Source organism: Euprymna scolopes, chromosome 28 (genome assembly GCF_053919585.1).
Source record: "Euprymna scolopes isolate OS-2025 chromosome 28, ASM5391958v1, whole genome shotgun sequence".
NCBI lineage: Eukaryota > Metazoa > Mollusca > Cephalopoda > Sepiida > Sepiolidae > Euprymna > Euprymna scolopes.
The window spans coordinates 6,541,988-6,565,720 of record NC_136509.1 but is presented as its reverse complement, the minus strand read 5'-3'; the positions used below and the strand labels follow the sequence as shown (position 1 = coordinate 6,565,720).

The following is a 23,733-nucleotide window of genomic DNA, read 5'->3' as shown; positions in this document are numbered from 1 at the left end:
TGTAATAAAAGTGCAACCAAGTATTGATCTTATCAACAGAATAAATAGTGTTAACAAGCATTAATTACTATATATACATATATATATATATGTGTGTGTGTGTATATATGTATATATATATACTTATATGGATATATACATATAACAAGCATTAATTACTATATATATATATATATATGTGTGTATATATATGTATATATATACTTATATGTATATATATATATATATACATATATCTGTTAATATATATATACATATATATATATATATATATATATGATTAGTTTTTTTTTTTTTTTTTTTGGAAAAAGAATTCCAGCAGAGTGCTCAATTAAAAGGAAAATCCAAATTTTAAGAGCGTACTTATATTTTGTGTACAGAAAGTTGTTAGTTGAGACAGGTCATTGGTACCGTCGGTTTCAAGCCCGATAATAAGGCCCGTTTAAGGTATCCTTATCAAGCTCTCTTCAGCCAATATTCGTCTTTTTTTTTTTTTTTTTTTTGTTTGCAAAACTTTAATACATAAACCATATGTTACATTCCTCTTTTCTGCACCTTAAAAAGTTTCTGATCTTTTCAAGATCAGAAGATTTTTTATTTAAGTGTTATGTCACACAGATTTCCTTTTTTTTTTTTTTTTTTTTTTAAGCAACAGATTTTCTGGGTTTCATTTGGAAAAGTCTCAAAAAGAAAAACTAGAATATGTGGTTATTTTCATTCTTTTAAAATCATAGGTTGTACAAGGGAATCAGATTTTTCTTTACCAGCCAAAGCAGTGACAATAGCCAAAGCAAATTCAAATTCCTCGACTTGTGATGAGTTTGTCATCCACCACAACACGTTCTTCGATGTATTGATAATTACCAGAAAATTCATCCTTAAACGACGGATAAGATGTCAGCTTTTTGCCTTTCGCAATGCCGATCTTCAATAAAGCAGTTGGACCTGCACAATTAGCGGCAATGTATGCACCTCGTTTCTCTTGTTTTTCAAGGATAGTTTTTACATCAGACGAATCTGCAATCGATCTGGATCCTATCAGACCTCCAGGGATGATAACAGCATCATACTCATTGGCTAACACATCTTGAAGACTCTTATCCGGCTTGATGACAACATCCCTGCTGCATTTCACTTCACCAGGGCCTATAAGTCCAGCAACTGTCACATTAATTCCACCCCTTCTCAAGACATCGATGGTAATGACAGCCTCTATCTCTTCTGCTCCCTCGGCAAGAATTACCAGTGCAGACGGCATATTTGTTTTAGACGCGGCCGAACGAAAGAGAAGAGTTAAGACGACAAACAGGAGGACAAATCACGAACGATAAGGCGAAGTGCGCATGTGCACCGCGACGAATATTGGCTGAAGAGAGCTTGATAAGGATACCTTAAACGGGCCTTATTATCGGGCTTGAAACCGACGGTACCAATGACCTGTCTCAACTAACAACTTTCTGTACACAAAATATATATATATATATATATATATATATATATATATATATATATATATATATATATATATATATATATATATATATACAAGCAAAAGTGCCCGTCGTTGATTGGGTTCAAAAACAGCCTGCAGAAAATGGACTCTGATTTATGAAAGTATGATAGGTTATGAAAAGGAAGGGTTGTAAAGAGATAGCTTCGAATTTGGAGGCATCAACACTACAGCAACATATGATGAAAGTAAAAATAAAATAAATAACTCCATAATTTATTATACCATACCTGTTCACATTGAAACACATCACAGTATTCTGTGTATCTATAAAAAAAAAAGGTTGTTAAATTGTGTGACATATTTCCATTCTATGGAGATCAGGTGCGAACGAACACCCCATAATTTTATTATACCATATTTCTTCAAACTGAAACATAATTATCAAAGTATACTTACGCAGATAGATATGAAAAATCTTTATTAAAATGTGTGCCTATTTCCATTCTATGGAGGCCAGGCGCGAACGATACCCCCACAATTTTATTATTTCATCCCTATTTAAGTTAAAACATACTTATCAAAGTATTCTCATGTACATCTATATCAAAAACACTTGTAAACGTTGTTTTTTTTTATTTTAATTTTTTTTATTTTGATACTTTGTGGACCAGACGCTAACGCAGACCCCACAATTTTAATGAACCACTTTTCTGCCAGATCAAATATGCCGATTCCTGTGTCCCGATACATCTTCTATCATTATATGTAAACAGGTTTTTAAAATAGTAAACCATATAGGAGCCTATTCGTGACCAGACACACACACATACACACACACAGAGAAATTCAGATTTTATATATATATATATGGACATATTTTTATTCACTTCTATTCTCGTTTTTACATAGACCCCTCCTTATTTAAGAAGCCCAACGTAATAACAGAGCATATAATGAATGAATGTAAAAGTTTATATTGAAACTGTCATGATGTCTACCATCTTACAATGTATTCCTATATTTCAGTCGATACTTACAATTCCTGACAGTATACGTTTTGCAGCACAAAATTATTCACTTTAATATTCTATCAAAAGTGGATCTATTTTTACCTTAACTCATCGGACAAACTATCAACAAACAATCCACGAAAGGGAAATAAAATGCGTTTGGACATAATTTTAAAAAATATGAAAATCGGAAGATGAGCTGCAAATACCTCATTGTTTGCTTATATTACACCATCACCCCCCCACTATATATATATATATATATATATATATATATATATATATATATATATATATATATATATATATATATATATACATATCGGTAGATAGATAGATAGATATAGATATATAAATATATAAATACATATATATAAAATACTGTTTAAAAACCCACGGATTATATGCCAGCCTATGTCACGGCAACATATATTGAGCCAGATTCTAACAGTTGTTGTCGAGTGATTTTTATTATGTTTTAACTCCTTTTCCCTAACTTACAGTGTACAAAGAGAATGTCGGGCGCCATTTTTAATTTTCCAATACATCGATAAACACTGTATATTTACAGAGATAAATAAGCCTGTTACATTTATTTAAACCACTAGAAAATTATCCAGACATATAGAAAATAACTTATCTTGTCTTTGATAACATTTATTGGTTATATATTTGTTTTTTGACAACTTTTTAAAATCTAGGTGTACAGTAATACAAATTCGCCAATTCTAAAAATCGATGGAAGAAACTATTAAAGTTGTAAGTTTTTGCCATTTAAGGATATAAAGGGTGAAGAGATGTGATATTATGGTTTGTCGGGGATATGTACGTCATGGGGACACAAGTGTTACAAGTTCATCAGGGCATGAAAATATATAAAAAAGGCGCAGTGATGCACATTGCATACGAGCCAGGGGATAAAGCTGGGTTCATAAATTAGGTCTTATTAAACTGTTTTTGGACCTTACTAAAAAGGTTAGATTTGTGATAGATGCACCAGCGCAGATGTCGCAACAGTATGCATTCATATACTTTACATTATAGCATCTCCTATCCACTAAGTTGATGCCATTGTATACGTAATTATGTTGTGAGTCGGGTGCATATTGAAAAATACGACGTGTTTATATCGGCTACGTTTATAACGGAACTGGGATGATAATGACATTTATGTAGATCACACACACGACGACTATGACGATTCTTTTGGGGAAGACATTTATAACAGTTCTTTCTACATCATGACGACTGGAATCATAATAATGAAGACATTTATAACAGAGTTGGATGATTCTTGGGGACTTCATATTAATAGGGACTGAAAGATATTGATGCAACAGTACTTAACACGTATAGAGGGAAAGTACCTTACTGATGATGAAGGAGTAACATTACTTGTAAGGGGGTTATGCAAGAGTTCGTTCATAGATTATTATAAAAAAAAACATATTTACCCTTTTCAGTTGTAAAGACGACGCGAAGACAACACTTACAATATATATATATATATATATATATATATATATATATATATATATATATATATATATATATATATATATGATGTCTTTATTCTTCAACCGACCGATTGGTGATGTCAGGAATTCAAACATTTTCGACTCCATAGTCTACTCTTCGTCCTCCCGCCTCTAAAGAGCTTCCCCTCTCTAACTGGGTATCACTGTGTGTTAACTTCTCCGATTATCTGATCCTCATCCACTTTCAACCTTCGATTCATATATTGAGAATACTCCTTAGTGTATGACGCCAAACGTGTGGTTCCTAACGTGCACGCACTTTTGGCAAACAAAGAATTCTCATCTCTAATAGTTTAATATGTAACCTAATTTTTTTAACTCACATGTCCCATACTTTTAACTGATATATTTAATATCTAGTTATTCTAAAAGAATGGACAATAGCTTTTTTTCCGATATACATAATATTTAGCTATTTTAAAAAGAATTAATGATGGACTGCATTCCTAGAATTTCAATTATCAACGCGCTTAAAGGGTTCAATTTTCCCAATATCATTTTCACTTTTCTAGTCTGCTTTCTTACTTACATGAGAATGAGACAGCCTTTTTATGTAATATGTATTTTACCATTCACACTTTTACTTAAAATATGGATATTTCATAACTAGCAACAAAATATATTGCGAGATCATAATAGAGTCGGTTAAATCTGAATTTTTATTACCGACTTACAGCCAGTTTAGACTAAAGCATAAGCACTTTTTGGAACAACGGAAACAGTAATCAACACAGTGATTCTGAATATTAAAATGAGGGTTGATCAATTATAATATCTTTTAAGGATGATTAATGATTCAATTCTATAAGCGGCTGAAATAACATATGCAACTTATGAACGCTGGCGACATTGTTTTTGTAATTATTTATAGGTGTCGACATTCTATTGTATACGGGGTCTATAATTATCAGATTTTTCAAAGATTCGGTACTGACCGATCTCCAGATTAGTTAATTTCAAATCAGAAATACACCGGTGTGCCAAGAAAGTTATGTCATATAGAACAAACTAAACTGATTATGTAAAATATCATTATCTCATTGATGATTTATCTGTATAGAAACACTAGTTATACATTCTTAATTCGTTGCTGAATGACTGTGGAATAAATACAATGTTTCAATGAAAAATACACCTCAGGAGGGATTCTGAAATATAGAAAAAATTACATATTCTTAATAAAAACAAGATTATCGCGAATTATGAATACATATCTTGTATGAAAACGACATATCTTGTTGTAAGTCACTATAGCGCAAGGATCCTTAAAAAAGATAAGAATGTTCTAATGAATACATGCAGCCATTTTTTGTGGGAGCATCATATTCCTTAGTAAATTGTGTTTTCTGCCACGTTGAAAACAAACATACGAGTTTATCTTAAGCAAGAGCATGAGATGAACTTCCCCACGTGTTTATTCTAATCTGGAGTTACTTTATTTTTAATTCGATACTCGAACGATTTATTTTATTATTTCATTAAGAAATCACATTTGATTTTCTATATTTTAAAGCATCTTAGTTTGTTCTTATGTTATATTTATATCATTAACAGTATAGTTGAACCGATTGAATTCATATGGTAATGTGTGAACATTATTCTGATAGGACTAGGGTATTAATGCATCATGCACATATCCCAACGACACTGTTGGCTTTACTAGTCCTGATCCTAATGCCATTTCATCAAAATCTTCCATGTATGCATTGGCCAGTACTGTGAACAATGGCGATCCCATCGTCAAATATCTTCCTACCTATATATATATATATATATATATATATATATATATATATATATATATATATCCGATCCCATCACGAAGTATGTAGTTTCTACAAAAAAGGTGATCATCTGTATTATATAGCCAATTGGCATGTAATTGTGTTCTTAAAGTGAGGCATCAGAATGTATCTAATCCCGTCCTACTGCAAGGGTTTAATTTCGTAAACAGACGCGCTACATCTAGACGTACCCTTTTATTAGAATCAATGGAAACATTGTTTATTATTTCCACGAAGCGACCTGAATTCTTGACGTATAGTGATTTTACGATAATTGATATGATAATATCTATCAGGAATCAACAGGATGGCATGATGAACCTTGAGCACTAATAATGGCCCTTAATGGAAAGGCGTACTTGTGGATCTTTAGGAGGCCGTATAGGTGTAGCAGCTCGCTATAATATTGTACTAGTTGTCTGTATTTTGCAGGTGTTATTAAGTCCTTATTTTACCAAGGAGTTGTGACAGCCTTTCTTCTATTTCAAAGTAAAAGTTCAATTCAATTGATTACCATTTTGAGTGATCTAAAATGGTGGATTTATTATCACATAACAGTAGCCACCAGATTCTATTTAAACAGCCAATTTCACGGATTATTCTGCTCTGTCCATTAACACTGAAGCATTGCTCTTGTCCGCTGGTTGTATTATGATATCACTGTCATCGCGCATCCACTATATAGTCATTACTTCTTTCTTTAAAAGGTTCAGTTTTGGAGGCTTTTAATTCTCGAGTACTTGTCTAACTTTAAACTTTAGTTAATGTAAATTTGCGCTGGGCTTATGCAAGGCTTCCACTTCTAGTAGAACTTTCATATCTAAGTAGGGAATTTGCTTGAGTGTTGAGACTTTTGTATAGCACTGATTCCTCAGACAAAGTAGCTGATGTTTACTTTGGTTGACAATGGCTCTTATTGGTGAATAGTGGGCCTGAAATTTTACATCTTTAGTATTTAAAGTTTCCAAAGTTTTTATTTGGCGAGACTTTGCCTCCTGGAATTCTTTCTTATATGATATGTCCAGGTAATCGTGAATGCGAGGTTTGTAATCAGTCAAAGACATAACCTCCAGGAATAAGGTAAGATCATTTGAAATTTGTGTTTGTAATTGAAGTTTCTCCCACAGAGTGCTGTAGATTCAAACTTGCACGAACTCATGCTTTTTTTACATGGAGTTCACCCGAGGGCAACTAGGGGATAAGGGTTATTGTGTGTACAATAATCAATGGAATAGTGTAGTAATAGTATTGGAGAATTGATAAGGTGTCATTACTTAAGGGGGCGGTTCTTCAGGAATTTGTTTGTGTTGGACTTGAAGACATCCAGGTTGAAGTCGGGAGGGAAGCAGGCAAGAAGAACAGAGTTCAACAGGCGTAAAGGTCTAAGAAAGAAGCTTTGTTCATGGAATCAACGTTTTGATTTAGGATCAGATAAGGAGTGGGGAAAATTATTGACGGTGGTTCTAGCTAGTCGGGTGTTTTTTGAAACAGATTGGGGAGAGGGGGTCAGAGAATGGAGCTCAGGCGAAAACTGGTCATGGAAATAACGATAGATAGGCTCGCAATGTCTCTTCTGTGGGGAAAAGATTGCAGGAAAGAGAAAAGGGCATCCCCCACTTAGTCACGAAGTATATTTTGTACTCTGTCAAGGCAGGATAGGCTGTTTTTAGCAGCTTCTGCCCAGATGTGGCAGCAGTACTCCATCCTTGGGCGTACTTGGCTTTCATATAGATAGAGAATTGCATCATTAGTGAGATATCTTCTGGAGCGGTAGAAGGATCCCACCATTTTCCCAGCGACCTTGGCCACAGACTTGAGGTATGTGTTCCATTTAAGATCAGGAGTACAGGTCACACCCAGAAGCTTATCAAAATATAGGGCCTCCCCTGGACGAGAGCCATCCATTACAATTGATGCCAGATGGGGATCAGAGCGTTTATGATGGAGAGATAAGAGCTTGGTCTTACATGCATAAAAGGTAACCAACCACCTCTTCCCGCACTGTACCACGCGCCCAAGATCAGAGGAGAGAGGATCAGAGAGACTATCATCATTTACGGTCTTTGATGTGTTGCCGTACATAGTCGTATAATCAGCATAGATGACAACGAAATATTTTAGTATGTATTTGGGAGATCATTGATGTAGATCAGGCAGAGAGTTGGGCCCAGTATGGAGCCCTGAGGGACTCCAGCATAAATACTCTGATTTTTGTCCATCGACCACTACTCTTATTAGCCTATTAGAGAGAAATGATTTACTTATCGAGAAAACATTTCCAGTAATACTGTAGTTAGAAATCTTGTGTAGTAGGCCTTTATGCCAAACCTCATCGAAGACATTTGATATGTCAAGAGCAATTGCCCTAGAAAGTAAGCCTTTGTCGAGAAATTCGCTAACCCTATAATGTATAACAGTTAGCACATCTGCTGTAGATCTAGCAGAACGGAAACCATATTGCGTGTCGCATAGAATGTTATTTCTGCTGAGGTGGTTGACTACTTCTCTATTTATTGTGGATTCCACCAACTTACTCATGAAACATAGGAGACGTATTGGTATGTACTGAGAGGGAGATGACTTATCACCTGAATTCTTAAATACAGGGCATACTGATGAGGTTTTCCAGGGTTTTGGGAAGCACTTCTCCTTAAGGCAACGCTTAAACAGTTTGGTAAGTATGGGGCAAGTTCTGGTTGTAAAATTTTTCACACTATAATTGGAATACCGTCAGGATCAGTTGCTTTACTGGAATCAAGGTTCTTGATTAGCTTGGCGACCTAACGCATATATATTTCTATGTTGCATAGCGTGTTGTCTGTTATAGGAGGGAATACGGGAAGTTGATGGACTTCGTCGCACAGTGTAGAATTTGTCGCAAAGTTCTTTGCAAATAGTTTGGCCTTGTCGGATGCTGTCGAGATGACTCTTACTTTGGATTTAACGGATTGAGCATATAGTTCTCTTGCAATTTTTATTACTCTTTTACGGTGGTTGCTGGCGGCCCTGAGAGTAGCTTTAGTTTCGGTGCATCTATTACGTAGGTAGCTTTGGAAAAAAGTGATTTCTGTGTGCGATGGCAGCAGCACATTCAGGGGAGAACCATGGCTGGCTGTTAGGTTTTTGTTGGAAATTTTTGGATGGTATAAATTGGTCTATACCTACAAGTAACCATTCGGTCAGGTCTGATATTATGGGGGACACACCCTTTTTAAACATGGAATGGAGATGTAGATCAGATATGAATGTACGGAAGCTCTGCCACTCAGCCATAGAGTATCGGTATACATTACGCTGGAGAGGTACTCTGTAGATTTATTATATTTCATTTTTATCTTAACTGATACATCGCAGTGGTCGGAGGATCCCAGAGGAAATAGAACGGATTATGAGCATAGCTAAAAGGAAGTGGATAGAACAAGGTCTAGAAGGCTTGCGTACTGACCGGTAGTATCGGGCACACGGGTGGGCTCGCGAACAATCTGAGTGAGGTCATAGGCAATATCAAAATCATGACAGAACCTCCCCTCATCATCAGTCTTATTTGGGTGGGTCAGCCATTCCACATTATGGGTATTGAAGTCACCGCAAATGTGAATGTTAGCGGAGGGATGAACGGAGAGTTTATGGTCTATTTTCTCTGATACACTCTTTAAGACAGTATCTCCGCTGTTGTGGGGGCGATAGAGGGCAAATATAAATGCGGTGGTGTAAGCAAGTGCAACCCGGAAGCACATATAAGGAAGATTAGATTATTCTCTTTAGATATCCCTGCTACACGGGAAGCCATCTTTAATGTAGGCACATAGTCCATGCCCGTGGCGATCTTGGGGGTCAGATTTAGATGTTAAGTTAGAGTATCCTTTAATTATGAACTCATCTAGGGATGTGATCGGCCCTATATCAGTTTTGATTAGAAAGAATATGTCAGGTTTCGTCTCCTGTAATTGTGTTTCAACCTCCGGAAGGTTAGAGCGTAGACCCCTGATGCTGAAGAAGGAGACATGGTAGAAGCGGTCTACGTTGGAGGATGGGGTTCTAAGTTTATTCGTTGCTGTTCTCTTTTGCGGTCGTTTCTGCCCGTGTAGAGCTGACTGGTACTTTTCACGTCAAACCTGTTGAAACTATCTTAAGGAATGTAAAATGGTTAGACAACCTTGCCAGTTTTCGGAAGAGTTTTTCAATATGCTTTCATTTTTTGTATTATTTCACGTCCCTATTTAATTGATATTGCGTTTCAAAATCAGTTATGGAACTCTTGACAACATTCCAACAGTAAATATTGTTGGCCAGTATAATCATATATAAAAAAGAAATCATCGTTTCTGTGAATACATGTTGACACTATCACGAAAATCTCATTACTTATTAAAACATTAATATGATAGATTTTTCTACTCACTAAATGCAGAGAGTATTTCTGAGTGTAAGAATCTAGTCTTACACAGCTTAACCCTTTGTACAAAAAGTATATGGTATATTTCAAATTCCATAAGTTTTTCATTCATTTAAATATCTAGAGATGAATGATTTATTGTCGTCTACGACGTCTTCTCTGTTTATTGTATAGTATATGTCTCAATATTAAAGCGATAGTAAACGATTATATAACTTCTGCTCGTCTTGAACCGAACAATTTTCCTTGAAAAATAATGAAATGCAATTGCGTAGTTTTTTAATAAATTGCTTTAATTCACATATAATTATAACATAGTTTGTATCACAAATACATTACATATATTAAGCGAAAATATGACAGTGTAAATTATAAATGTGTTTTACATAATCTTAGTCTCCACGAAATATTAATAAGATACACATAAAATGTAGAATGCATATATATACGATATTTACAAAAAATAAGAGCATTTCGTTATTTTATTAGTACAGTTTTTACCATCCTTCTAAAAAGTGTCAGGTTATTCATAGTGCCCTGCTGAACCTTTCTCGTGGAATGTCGACAAATCAACTCACGTGTTTTTTTCTGCAACACAAAGTTCGAAGTATTTCCAACATTAAGATAGGTTCTCTTCAAACAATGAAATTTATAATTGTACATCAGACTAAATTGTAATCACTTGAATTGAACTTTAACGATTATAATTCAGAATTTATTTAAGATAGTTTCTTTACATGTTTAACATATAATTAACTAATTAATTCATGACAATATTCTGTCCCTTGAGACAATGGCGTTTTGCATCTAGTTCGGTTTACTACAGCGTCTGCTGTGGCATACCGGGTACAGGTATGGACAGGTAATAAGAGAAACCTGGTTTGACCATTTATCAGAACCCCCTCTTTACGGTGCAGCCAGACTCCAACGGAATGGCAAGCGAATACAATCAGTGCTAGCGCGGCTGCAGCAACTTTCGAAAATATGTTGCAGAGCTTCACCATACGTCTATCGGAACTCCATACCGGATTTTTGTCGAGGTTTACGCCCTTAACTTTCACCTTTCCCAAAATATCCACAAAGTAGTAGGGCTATTTGCCCATACCTGATGAATCTTTCATGGTCACAAGAAATAGATAAATGGCAAAAATGAAAACAAAATTTGTTTAGCGACATTGTTGTTGTTGTATTTTTTATTTGTCTTTTTTGTAACTTCAGTCACTGTTGTTTTTGTAATTTTTTTACATTAGTGACGTTTACGATTTTCAAATGACGATAGAATAACGAAATGATCCAAATAAAAACTAAAACTTTGTTTTTATTTGTTTTTTGTTTGTTTTTTATGTTCAGTCACTATTGTTGTCGTTGTTATATTTTTTAATACTTAAGTAAAAAACGGTTAAAAAATAATGTCGCCAACGAAATTTAAAAATGTATTCATTGTATAATGCATAAATACAGGCAAATCGACCATCACATAGTAGCACCATTATCCATTAATATCACTCTTTCCATTTTACATGAACATAAAGAATATTAATTCGTGTCTTATTTAATCAATAAATTATACTTCCGGTCAGGAACGCTTGATGGGTATGATTTGGTGTTTATTTTTAATCTGGTTTGTCGGTTTTGTTATGGACGAATACAAGTGTTTAATCAAGTTATTTGATGGACTGCGCCGTACGTTATTGAAAATACTTGCTTAAATTAGCTTGGCCAATTTTATTATCATAATAAATAAGAGTTGTAAAAGTTTTATCAATCTTGATATTTTCCTTGCGATAAAAATCGATGTTTGCCTCAAAGAACAATTAATTTTTATTTCGATTAATCTTTAGTATTTGATCTGATTCACCTCGACAATAACTTTTCTCGCGAATAAACAGATTCGGTTATTCTGATTGATATGATCGAGTTAACCGGCTTTTGGAAACTTATTGGCTCAGTATCACATAATTAATTTGATAATATGGATATTTTTAGTTTAATGTCCTTTCTTCGCAACAGAAAAAGGTTCTATACAAATAAATGTGTAATGTTTATTATAGTTTTTGAAATCATTAATTTAGTTATTGCTTACTTGTGATACATTCTAATATATATCTGTTCTTGTCAGGTTTAGCATGCACATATTCTTATGAAGTTTAATGTAGAACATAACATCGTTAAACTGTTAAGAGATCAATATGAATGCTTAAACAGTGTTGATGTAAGTATTATTTTTGTAACTGTTATTTATAAACTCTCATTGGAACATTGTCTCTATCAAAATAATGCACATTCTGCATATGGAGAGATGTTATTAAGAGGGCATTCAGTAATTTCATGGGGCATTTTGTTTTACACGAGGTTTTACAATTAAACTAAAATACAACATTGCAATATCTTATTACTCTATTCAGAAATTTGCATTTAGAAACATTAATCATAACAAAATGGCTAAACAATTAACAAATTATCTGGTTATTTAACAAAGTTCAAGATTTCAGTATTAATTTTTCAACTGATACATGCATACATATGCACACACACACACACACACACACATATATATATATGTGTGTGTGTATGTGTGTATACATATATGGATATATATGTATATATATGTGTATATATGCATATATATATAATTATTTTCTATATTAATTATTAAATACTAAGAGACACTAGTGTTTCATCCTTTCCAGAACCATCCCCAGTCAATAGATTTGAACCCTGCGACAGAAGCTATTACTGACTACATTAGCAACGAACCAAATCCATTCGGCTACCGTTAACCTCAAGAAATGCTGTTGAATTTAAACACTAATTTTTAAATGCTTTTTAACGTCTATCAGAGTAATCTAATCATTATATATTCCTGTGACAACATATATATATATATATATATATATATATATATATATATATTACAACACACAGTATAGATAAAGAGTTACTTCGTAATGTGTTCTGCTCGTGCTTATTCGTGTTTAGAGATTGTGAAATTACAGTATTGTTATTGTTAACTGATATCTATTTATCTATCTATTCATCTATCTATCTACTTTTTTTATTAAATGAGCTTTGTATATGTGCGTATTAGTACGCTCGCTACGGACTCCTTAACAGTTGGGTCGGTTTTAACGAAGTTTTACACAAATGTATGTTTATGTATCTGGCAGTGATGTTAGAGAAATTTTGTATCAGAAGGTATTCGATAGGTTCGTTCATCGATACTCCAAATAATTCGATATTAGAGAGAACATGCGAGTTGGACCAACGTTAACACCTTATACAGCTTAACATCACAAGGGAATGTGAGAATTTTCTATTATAACGTAAGTCGAAAAGTCCGACGTATAAAAACAATAGTATGCCATTCTTTATGACAGGAGCGCGTTACAACAGAAATGAATCGTTTTCTTTACTTCTCCATTTTAAACGTAAAATAAAGTCCTTATCTCTGTACAATCAGTAAAGCTACGTCGATAATATGTACAGTAAGTTTATTGATATGGCAAGGCCGCATTCGAAACAGATGCTCCTGATTTCAGCACAAGAGAACAATATTAGTCGTCTTTTATATGTTACAATTAAATTCAAGTCAATTATACACACAACAGCATATTCTGTGCCGTACAAGGTAAACTAAAATGTATTGTTGAGTAAGCCCCAGGTGCCCATCGATGGGTAATTGATTAGAGAAGGTAATCAAGCGATATGATTGAAAACTACGGGATTAGACCGACTCCGATCATAATAAAATATGGAAGTGAACACCCTCGACAAACCCGACAGGCTACTAAATACCAAACCCCCACACTGTAGAGATCCCTAGATGTAAAAGATGTTCTACTCCAGTAGTTTCTTCCCCAGAACCGCTAGACTTTGGAATTCCATTCCAGATCCTTGCTTCCCCAACTGTACTGACGTGCAGACGTTCAAGTACAACGTGAACCGACATCTTGCTGCCTAAATCCCTACTTAGTACCCCAGTAGTTGTTGCCCCTGATAGTAGCCCCCTACACCAAAGTGGTAATGTGCCTTATTTGGGGTGAAAATGTAATTTAAAAAAAAAAAGGGTTAAACATCTGTTGATCATCAGTCAATCTCGGGCAACGTCTTCTAGTGCATTTTAATTATATAAAATTATTCACAGACAAAAGCATTGAATTTAACGAGATGCATGTAAAGATTCTCTTTAATCCATATCTAAATCATAAACGTGATTTAAGTAAATAATTTATAAATGATGTTTAAATATGATATTTTAATTCAGTATACTTGCTTGATTATTATATTAACCTCATAGGCAGTAACTACTCCTCGTTGTAGCCAGGTCGTAAAATACGCTTAGTATGATATTTAAATTCGTACAGATGTCATATATATTATTAGATATCTATTTATCTTTAGATTATCATATTGCACGTACTGTATAATAACGATTTCAATTTTTTTTTAAATCATGACTTGTGTACAGTTAACTTGAATAAACAAAAACCATTAGCTTTCAAGCAAGTGTAATTTCATTTCCAGTTTTCAACATATGATAAAGAAAACATTAAACGTTAGTAGACGTTAACGCATAAAAGTATATGCCTACATGTTTAGAAGTAACAGTGTTCGTCGACTGAATCCTTCAGGTTAAATGTTTTTCCCTTAATTTGACAACATACCAGCTACTCTCAACCGTTAAAAAATCGATTTTTATGCACAACTTAATCGCGTATATATCAATATTCAAGACTGTAGGCCGGAAATTGAAAGTATATATCTGGTATAGACTGTTAGGCACACACACAGAAATAAGGTTACTTTTATACACACACACACACACACACACACACACACACACACACACACACATATATATATATATATATATATATATATATATATATAAGAGCAAATAGTTAATAAAACCTGCTATAAACACTTTGAAAGAGAGTAACAAACATATATAATCTGAAAAGGAAACACTTAACAAGTGGATAGTCAGAAGTGTTTTAACATGTTTATTTACTATTCGTTTGTAGCATACATTAAAATAAAAAGATTTCAGAACAAAAAGAGTGGAAGAAAAATGCGACATGCACACCTCGAGGTGTGAATGTCGCATTTTTCTTCCACCTTTAAATATATATAAAGAACATAAAGAATATAAAGAATATTGTTCTGTTACATGTGAAACGAGGGAAAAAAGCCACCCGCTAACAGGAACCTCCCAAACTAAAAACCTCGAACTACTATCTAAACTAAAATGTAAATTAATTCCAAGTTAAGCCGACTTCACAAATTGATAAAAGTAAAATATTGTATTTGAATTAAGGTGAATCTCGAATGATTCAAACTCGAGATAGATAATGCCAAAAAACATCCCCCATAAATATGAGAGGGGGTATTATCTTCAAAGAGCATCCTAAATTGATAATTTAGCACCGGACATCTAAGTAGATATTAATATGTTCCTCGTACCCATTCCGTTTTATCAATTTTATTTTATTTTTTGAATGGAGAGTAAATAATGCTGTGGATGTTTTATTGGCAGCTCCAGTAACTCTCGCTTCTCCTTTTTTGTTCATCTGTCCTCATTCAAATGAGTGATTTTTCTGACAAAAGTGAAGAAAACGCTGCTTCCAGGTCGGTAGTACTTTGTGAACAGTAGTATGAGATGTCGGAAATTTTTCTGTCTCTATATCTATCCTTGTGGCCATGTCACTAACTGAGAAAATAGACCACATCCTGTCTGCACATCCCTCAGCTAACATTAACATTTGTGGTGACTTCAATGTCCATTATGTGGAATTGCTGACCCACTCAAATAAGACAGATGACGAGGGGAGGTTCTGTCATGATTTTGCCATTGCCTATGACCTCACTTAGATCGTTCGCTAGCCCAACCGAGTGTCAGATACTACCGGCCAGTTTGCAAGCCTTCTAGACCTTTTTCTCTCAACCTCCCCTGAGCTATGTTTATGCACTGTTCTTTTTTCTCTAGGATCCTCCGACCACTCCGTTGTATCAGTAAAGATAAAAATGAAATGTAATAAGTCCCCAGACGTACCCCTCCACCGTACTGTATGCCGATACTCCATGGCTGACTGGGATAGCTTCCGTACATTCATATCTGACTTACCGCTGCATTCCATGTTTAAAAAGGATGTGTCCTTTATAGTATCAGACCAGACCGAATGGTTAATTGTAGGCATAGACAGATTCATACTATCCAAAAATTCCAACATTAACCTAACAGCCAGCCATGGTTTTCCACAGAATGTGCTGCTGCCATTGTGAACAGAAATTACTTTTTCCATATCTACCAACGTAATAGATGCACTGAGACTAAAGCTGCTTTCAGGAACGACAGAAACCACTGTAAAAGAGTAATAAAAATGCAAGAGAGCTATATGCTCAGTCTGTTAAATCCAAAGTAATTGAGCAGCGGCTTGGTTCCCACCAGTTTTGGCAAATAACAAATAGGATCCTGAACAGAAGTGTCCGTTCTATCCCAACCATTATCAACGGACAGGAGGTCATCTCGTCAGCATCAGACAAGGCCAAACTGTTTGCAAAGAACTTTGCAGCTAACTCTACCCTATGCAACGAAGGCCATCAACTCCCCATAGTTCCTCCTATAACACAAAACACGTTAGGTAATATACAAATATCTGTGCGTGAGGTCGCCAAGCTAATCAAGAACCTTGATTCCCGTAAAGCAACTGGCCCTGACGGCATCCCAATTAAATTGTTAAAATAGCTTCAACCTGAACTTGCTCCCATACTTACAAAACTTTTTAAGCGTTGCCTTAATGAGAAGTGCTTTCCAACACTCTGGAAAACCTCATCAGTATGCCCTGTATTTAAGAATTCAGGTGACAAGTCCTCCCACAGAAGAGACGTTGCGAACCTGTCTTTGTTTTACTGTTGTTTTCATGGCAAGTGCTCGTCTGAGCTCTAATCTCTGGCCCCCTCGCCAATCTTTTACGAAAAACACCCGTCTAGCTGAAACCACTGTCCAAAATTTTTCCCACTCTCTATCTGTGCCTAAATCAAAACGTAGATTCCATGAACACAGTTTCTTTCTCAGAACAGCACGCCAGTGGAACTCTGTTCTGTGTTTCTGTTTCCCACCTGACTACAACTTTAATGTCTTCAAATCCAACGTAAACAAATTCCTGATGAACCGCCCCCTTAAGTAGACTCTTTATGAAATCTCAGCACTAACGTACAACGTACTGTACATGCAATAACCCTTATCCCCGAGTGGCTTCCGGGCGTTGATAAGTTGTGGTTCCTTGAAAAAAGCAGATTATTTATTGATTTGAAAGTGATATTTCATAATCGATTGTCTAATGCTTAATATCCATTGTTGATAAATATTTCATTGCATAGTTTGGTTAAAGTATAGACTTTAAACAGCTACTATATGCACGCCTAACGTGTTTTTAAGCTTTTCTCTTTAATCATGCCCGTGTGTTTGGAGGTGTATGTTGAGCAAAAAAAAAAGAGTCAGTTTTTTTTTTTAATTTGACTCCTATTATGACCCCTTAATATTTTTTTGTTTTCTGCTCAAACCCAGTTATTAACTTAGATCCATGTCCACTGAACCTGTATCTAAAATCCCAAGTGTGTAGACCTCAAATTGTAGGAGGAGTTTGGTAGATTTCTCAAATGCCAAATCGTTGAACTTTGACCCATTAACAGCAAAATTTCTGTCCGAAAACGGATCACAAAGGTTTTCCAAAATCTCAGTACCCTGTATATCAAATTTCGAGTTTGTAGACATAAAATTGACAGTTATCGCGAAGGAAAATGTACGCAGATACCCACACATAAACACGTTCACGTTTATACATATAATAGATTTGGTGTCTAGTGAAAAATATTAATCAAGGGCATCATTTTTGAGCGATTAACATTTCAATTTTTTAGCGTTGTTCTCCTCAAACGAGATATATTTTTTAAATTCATTTTAAGAGATAAGAGGTTAGTGATTTCGTGAATAAACAATTATTTGTAAGTAATTATTGATCTCTGTTTTGAAAGACTAAAATAAAATGTAATAAATAGAATGAAAATTCAAGCAAATAATAATCTACAAGCGTGTAATTCTTGACACAAAATACTGCAGTTGATAGATAATTGAATACTTTAATAGTGAATTGATGACAACATAAAAAAGACAAACGAACTAGAAGAAAGGAAAATGAATCGGATTAGTCTTTAAAGAGCATATTGCCTATATGCATATATTCGTAGTTTCACTCATTTTAGAATGAGATAGAGTCAATATACCTCGAGAGCAATATATTTTCCATCGACATCACACCAGAGCCTTACCTTTCAACACAGATGAGACGCAAACAAGTATCCTTGGTTATTATGATTATGTGTACTTATGTTTGCACTGGAGACATATTCAATCCTAAAATACAAAACAATGAGGAAATTCCATAATGAGGAATTTTTGCCGGAAATTAATTCCTTAGGAGAAGAATACACTTGCATGGATGGAAATGCAAAAATAAAATGAAGCTTGTTAGCATCGACGTACGCGTTATTATAAAAAAAAATAAATGTCAGAATGTAGTCGTCATAATTGACACTAGAGAGGATATAGTAGAGGACATTCGCTTTGACCTGCAAAATATCATACTATATTCGAGTAAAACCTATTTATCATTTATAGTTTATTTTGGAGGATATAGTACGCAACTCCGTGGTATATTTTCTATGTAACCCATGCTATGGCAACTATTTCAATAAGATACACTACGTCTTTATTTAAATATATTTATTCCACGGTTGATATGAAAAGGAAAAGAATATTTGTTGTCAACCAGCGTAAATAAAAGGTTCGTTAATCTTTTGCTCTTCTCATTTGTCATATATATATATATATATATATATATATATATATATATATATATATATATATATATATATATATATATATATATATATACCGAACCAAGCTGAGAGACACTATTTGAAGTTAAAAAATCAGAAGTCTCGCTAGAGTTTGATAAAAAAACTATGACCCAAAAGAAGGAAAACAAACAAAATAAATAAAATTGAAAAATAACAGAAGTAGTCTCACTTATTCTGTTATAAAAAAAAATAAAATAAACGCAGAATATGGGTGTAAGGGGCATAACGCGGTAAATTATTTCAGTTATGAATTCATCTTCCAACTGACATACAGAGGAGCAAATCTGTAAGTTATTTTTGTTATGGATTATAGTTCTTTTTGTTGTTGGAAGCTCACAAAAAAGAGAAAGGAAAAAAGGAAAAAGAGAAGAAAGAATTATGAGTGTATATACACACACACACATACACATATATATATATATATATATATATATATATATATATATATTATCTTTTGAAATTTGTATATATTACCTATTTGTTCTTTGGTTGTGTTCATTAAAATAAAAAAGAATATCCACACACACACACACACACACACACATATATATATTAAATTGATTACTATTTCATGTTAAAAATATATGATGAAAAGTCTCTAACCTAACATATCTTACAGTGACTCGCAGCCGACTGTTAAATAAATCTATCTATTCATCTGATATATATTTAATATAACACGCAATCCTACAGTCTGTGTTTTAGTCGAGAAAGGCAGATCATGGTTACCCCCATTTAATATGCTATTTTTTGTAGTGCAAGTCAATTAAATACGGAGTGGGGTGTAGCATCCTCGCATCCTTCCTCGCAACCTGAACAAATTATTTCTTAATTAATCTGATAATAAAGCAAACCTCAGAAGAGAAACGTCACACAACGTATACGTATTACTTTTGTGCAAGTTTATTCATAGCTAAAATGTTTCAACTTTGATTCTTCTTAATTTATCTAACCGTAGGGAATGCGGCTGCAGCGACAAATCGGTCAGTTTCTATTCAAGCTGGTGGTAATCTAATTCTTTTCGATCTTATAAAATCAGAACTATATAATAGTTACAATAAAATATTAAATTGATAATAAGATCTGTAATAGGAAGTATAACATTTGCATGAATAAACACACATTTAATCGCATTTTTGACCAGGAAAAAACAGATAACCAACGCTTGGAATAATTATAACATTATTATTCTATCGACTGTTAGATCCTATTACACGCTTGTAGATTATTATTTGCTTGAACAGTGAACATTAACAAAAATTACATTGATATATATCTACATAATTATAAAACACAAATGACCTTGTAACGATGTATGTACCCCACTTTCACGTTTACAAAATCCAGTTGCGCATGCACTGCGCACTGAAATATTAACGTTATTTCGAAATTATTACTTAATATGGGAAGACTGAGGTTTAAAATAACTTAAACGTAATACAGAAATGAACGATGTAAAAAAAGCAGACAGTATTAACAATTGTTTATGTGGATAATTTAAACGCGAAAAAAAAACAAAGGAACAATTGGGACGCTGAAATATTAACGTTATTATGTTGAAATTATTATTTAACATGAGAGGGGTATGGTTTAAAAAAAAAAATAACCGGAACGCTTATTTATTAAGGTTATTATTTCGAAATTATTATTTAACATGGGAGGAGTGGGGTTTAAAAAAACCTAATAGGAAATACAGAAATGAACGATGCAAAAAAAGCAGATATATAAAAAATTGAATTTATCTATGATACCTATTATGGTATCTGTTCAGTGCTCATTTACCGATAAGTATGGTCAACTACTCATAATTCAGTAACTGTATTTTTTTCAACAATAATCAATTATAATAAACGGAACGATTCATAGAAATCTATCTATATTCTTTTTGCATTTAAATATACTTTAAGCGAAATGTGTCTGTTATGTAAAAAAACAAACTATTTTTTTACATATCAAGTGTAACACTCATACATGAATTCAATAGCTAATATGTCATACTGACCAAACGGGTCATGGGTAGTCCAGTATATGTATATATATATATATATATATATATATATATATATATATATATATATATATATATATATAGTGGAAATGGTAATTAAGAAAGTGCTCAATACTGTTGTAGAGCAAGTATGCGTTTTAGTTTTTATTGCCGTATCTTTCTGTTAAGTTACATTATTGTTTCAGCTACCCGGAATTTTTTGGACGTCTGTAGCTTCCTAAGAATTTTACATAAACCTTATATAAAAGTCTGAGGAAGCTACATACGGCCAAAAAAACAAAGGCCGGGTAGCTGAAACAATTATGTAACTTAACAGAAAGATGCGGTAATAAAACGTATATATATATATATACATATATATATATATATATATATATATATATATATATAAACATATCTATATATATATTTATTTATATGTATGTATTATTAGATGGCTCTGAACAGTTTACTGATTTAAAATGATATTACTGTCGGAATTACTTTTATCAGAAGTTTTTCTTGTATATTGTTTGCAATTTTGATTCTTTCTCTCTTCGATTGCGATGAATAGAAGCAATATGTTGTCTCAATTAGCAAATCTTGTCTTCAATTAAGTGTCCTAATCAGTCTTCACAACTCATTACTTTTCAGTGATGAAAAGAGATTAGGAACATCAATTGATTAACATCGATTGACTGTGTACATAATAGTTATAGGAATGTGGTCGATATATAAAGAAAGAAAAATAATTAGATTCTATATAATAATAATGATGGTGATAATTATGATAGCAACAACAATAATAATAATAATAATAACAATCATAATAATGATAACAACAATCATAATAATAATAATAATAATAATAACAACAACAATATACGGGTCCATAACTTAAGGAAATAATAGAAATATTAAGGGATTATTATTACTGACATACAGGCTTTCTGTAATGAGAGTTACTCGCCTCTTTCCGAATTTTCACACAAGAAATAGAAATATTAACTATATACACACACACACACACACACATATATATAACAAAAATATGTATATGTGTATAGTGATGTTATTACCATGATTATTACTGTTCATATATATATATATATATATATATATATATATATATATATATATATATATATATATCCACTATTTCCACTTAAGAAAGATAGTGGCATTAAGAAATACCAAAGGAAAATTGAATTAAAAACATAATCTCTAAAATATGTTTCCCAGGTGGATCTGCTTCATTATATATATATATATATATATATATATATATATATATATATATATATATATATATATATATATAAGAGGTAGGTGTAGTTTGCTTGAAGCATTGTATAGTATGTAGTTAAATAGAATTGTAGAAGGCAGTACGATGCAGAAGTAACGGAAAGACACAAGCTGTAGCAGGTGAGAAATTTATTAATACAACTTATAAATACATGTGTACATATTCATATTTCATATACGCAGTATATTTATATTTGCACAGTGGTCACCAGGGAAAGTCTGTCTGGTAGTATGTCCCTATAATATAATATTTCTAGAAAGATCTGTTCGTCAGATATTTACTTTACTTTGACAAACGTGCTGTTGTAAGCAGTAACTATACCGCAGCAAATCATCGCTCGGGACTTGTGGGTAGTATATTGTAAGGGTTTTTTTTCTCAATTATTATTTCATATTTCTAAATTATTTATTTTATATTATAGTTTATTTTATTTATTTATTTTTTATTTTTTTTTTATAATAGTTTATTTTTGGTTCAAACGTGTTGTTGTAAACAGTATCGGGCTAAATAATTGTCCGGTCCTTGTTATGATGTCGTGGTGTGAGATGTCTTTTTATTTTCTTTCGAATGTTTTAATTTAAATATTGAACCAGTGTTATTTAAGTAATTTTTCACGCAACGTTCGTTTTTCTGTTTTTTTTTTTCTTACTTCGCTTATTCTAAGGTTTTCATTAACACCCACGACCGACAACACACACTGAAAATCACCCGGTACCCATCGATTTTTTAAATTTTAATATCGAAATAGGCTTATTGAAGCAATTTTTAACGTGTTTTTTTTGGGGGGGTATACGTTCGTTTTTTTTGGGGTTTTTTTTTCGATTTTTACATTTAACATCGTTCGTTTGCCTCCGTTAGTAGTGGGGATTTGATAAGGTGTCTTACATAAGGGGGCGGTTTTCAGGAATGTGTTTATGTTGGACTTGAAGACATCTAGGTTTTAGTCAGGTGGGGAAGAGGAAAACGGAACAGAGTTCCACAGGCGTGCACTTCTAAGACAGAACATTTGTTCATGGAATCTACGTTTCGGTTTTGCCACAGATAAATAGTGGGGAAAATTTTTGACAGTGATTTCAGCTAGACGGGTGTTTATCGTGAAATGTTGGGGATGGGGTCAGAGATTGAAGCTCAGTCGAGCACTTGCCATGAAATGTATGATAAAGCAAAGACAGGATCGCAACGTCTCTCCTGTGGGGGAGAGGTGACAGGAAAGAGAAAAGCGCATTCCCACGAAATTGTGTTTTAATGAATAGAAATGTTTATTTGCATCAAATTTTCACTCGTCCCGTCTTTCCAACCTTAAGTTCTTTATATCGAATGCTTTTAAAACAGTATATTTT

The 23,733-nt window shown here is 33.4% G+C and overlaps 1 pseudogene; it reads right to left on the bottom strand.

Annotated features, from left to right (window-relative positions):
- Positions 1-619: 619 nt before the first annotated feature.
- LOC145249441 (protein dj-1beta pseudogene) lies at positions 620-1,343 on the bottom strand (annotated as a pseudogene).
- Positions 1,344-23,733: the final 22,390 nt, after the last annotated feature.